We start from the raw sequence: 2,671 nt of genomic DNA on the forward strand, positions 1-2,671 counted from the left end.
GACCAGGAGGGAAGGGCCTGGCCAGCGGGGAGGCAGCAGGGACTGGGGGTCGGGTGGGAGAAGGGGCTACAGGAGCAGAGGTGTGTGGAGCTGCTGGCTGCTGAGCAAGGGGTGTCCTCGCCCTGGTGGTCTCGGTGCATGGGGCGGGGGACGAAACCTTTCTTTCCAGAGGGACCCTCTGACCAAGACGGTCATGGATCTAGGGGCGGGAAGCGGGGTGCTTCCTGCTTCTGCTGACAGGAGCCTTCATCTGCTGGGGTGGGACCTGCCTGGAGCCCCAGGACCCCCCCGAGGGAAGGCCCCTCGGCCGCACTGGGGGTCGGGGTGCCTGACCACCATCCCACAGTGGCACCCAGAGCGATGCTCTCTGCTCAGGGTGGCGGCAGAGCCCACCCATCCTCAGACCACAGTCCACAGGCTCCGCAGGGCCCGTCCTTGGGCCCTGGGCCCTGCCCCCTCCGTCAGGCCAGACAGCCTCAGGGACCTCTCGCAGTTCTCTGCACAGGACTAAGCACAGGACCACCCACAGCACGTCACTCACAACATCTCCCCCTCCCCCCGCGACGGAGCCAACACTCAGGTCATCTTCAGCTGTTACGCCCCATGGCGGAGCCGTCGGTGACAACGTGGCCTGGCCCGGCGACGCAGAGGACACCCTCTCCTCCAGGACTTGCCCTGCACAGCCAAGGACACCCTGGTCAGGCCCGGAGGGTCAGAACACGCAAGCCATGGAGCAGCACCTCCGGGAGGGAAAGGCAGCCTGCGACGAAGGCCATGAATGAAGGCCCAAGCGACCAGCTCCTCCTGATGCTGCCGGGGGAGGGCGGGGGTGGGAGTGCTCTGACCGCTGTGCTGCGAGGGGGCGGCCGGGAGGGGAGCCCTGCGCCTGGAGAGCCGGTGACTTCCACCTCTAGGACGATGGGGGGCTCGGCCGGCATCCCCCTTTTTGTCGATTGCTTTTGAGTCTGGGGTCCCAAGGCAGAGGTAGGGGCACAGCTGGCCGCACCCAGGGTGACGATGCCGGGAAATAACTGCTGTGTCTTCAATGTTGGGCAAAACGGCTTCGCTGGCCCGGTAGCCTGTGATGGACGGGACATTGAGTCTTTGGCTCCGGGGGCCTGTCCTCTGCCCGGCCCCGGCGGCTGTGCAGGAGCAGCACGAGGGGAAGGACCCCCGGTGGACTTGGGTGGGAGGTGGCTCCTGCAGGCCGGCTGCCCTGGGATTTCCCAGAAGGCTGGGCGACAGCGAGAGAGCCGAGCCAGGGATGGGCTCAGCCAGGGCCCCGTTCCTGCAGGCACTTGGCACGAGAGACGGCGCTGTGCATCTGCCAGGCACCACCCAGAACCGGGGGCCTGGAGGAACCGGGGGCTCGCCCAGAGCTGCTGGCAGTCAGGGGGCGACCCTGGGGGTCCCGGGGTGGCTGGAAGGGCAGAGGCTCGAGGAGGGAGCCGGAACCCTCTCAAGGTGCTCTTCCCATGGGCACACAGGGGCTGCCTGGGCTGCGGGCCGTTGGCATCAGCCAACTGAAGTGCCGATTCCGGAGGCCAGCCCGGGCCTGGGTCGCCGGAGGTTCCCCACCCATGCCTACCGAAGCCCCTCCAGAGGTCTGAGGACTCTCTTGGGGGAGGGGGTAGATGGGAGAGCCAGCCTGGGCCCCTGGCAGTGCACACTGCAGGGTGGCGGTCCCGACACCTGCCCTCCTCTGCCCCAGGGGCTGGCGGGACACCAAGACGGAGGGAAGCTGGGGACTGGCCTCAGGGGCTGGGTCCACTCCCTCCCGCCTCCCCCCTGCACAGCCTCCACGCAGCCCCTGCCGGCTTGAGTCGAATTCGCTGTAACTTCAGAAGGAGAAGCACAGCAACGAACACCCGGAGCAGCCGCCTGAGACTCGGAGACGGGGAAGGCGATGGGACACCCGGGCCTGCAAGGACGGGCGTGAGGCCCCATCGCCGTCGACACGCGCTACCTCCCCTCGGCATCCCCACCGCCCACCTCTTCCCTGGCCTCTGTCCAGGCACCGCGGGACTCCAGCCCTCCCACCGTCCACCACATGCCTTTGCAGTCAGTCAGTCTCAGAACCAGAACCTTTTCCAGACCCACGAGGAGTCCCGGATGAGGGCTCCCCAAGGGTGTGCATGGAAGGAGGGCCCGGAGAAGGAAGGGCTTGCACCCCAGGGCTGAGATCCAAGGGGGGCGGGGGGAGGAGGCGCTCACCTAGGCCTGAGCCCTTGGACCCACGCACAGCAGGCCCAGTCCCGGCCTGGCTTTTGATGACGGAGCTGCCCGAACTAGAGACACCCCAGGAAAAGATGAGCGATGGTTCCCACTGCCCCTCCCCTCCCAGCGCCCCGCCCCATGGCTGCCCCTGCCACCTGCACAACCCTGGCATTTCCAGTCTGAGCCACCACGTGCAGGGGTTGCCCAACAGGGGCCCTGACGGCGGCCCTGGCTCCCTCCTGAGGATAAAGCACTTGGCAAGGGAGCTGCAGGCAGGCAGGCAGGCAGGGGTGGCCCGCCCCAGGCGTGTCGCGGGTACTCGGACCCTGCCCAGCCCGTGTCACCACGTGCTCTGATGTCTGGGGCCGGGCGGCCATGGACGGTCCCTCCCCCTTCGGTGCCAGCCGCTGTGGTTGCCGGTGCAGAGAGTCTGAGAGGCCCGAGCTCTGGTCCC

The 2,671-nt window shown here is 67.9% G+C and overlaps 1 protein-coding gene across 1 annotated transcript in view; it reads right to left on the reverse strand.

The window, feature by feature from the left end:
• GNAO1 (guanine nucleotide binding protein (G protein), alpha activating activity polypeptide O) overlaps positions 1 to 2,671 on the reverse strand; it is a 117,787-nt gene that overhangs the window by 10,624 nt on the left and 104,492 nt on the right. The window lies entirely within an intron of this gene.

Source organism: Myotis brandtii, unplaced genomic scaffold, assembly GCF_000412655.1.
Source record: "Myotis brandtii unplaced genomic scaffold, ASM41265v1 scaffold721, whole genome shotgun sequence".
Classification (NCBI taxonomy): domain Eukaryota; kingdom Metazoa; phylum Chordata; class Mammalia; order Chiroptera; family Vespertilionidae; genus Myotis; species Myotis brandtii.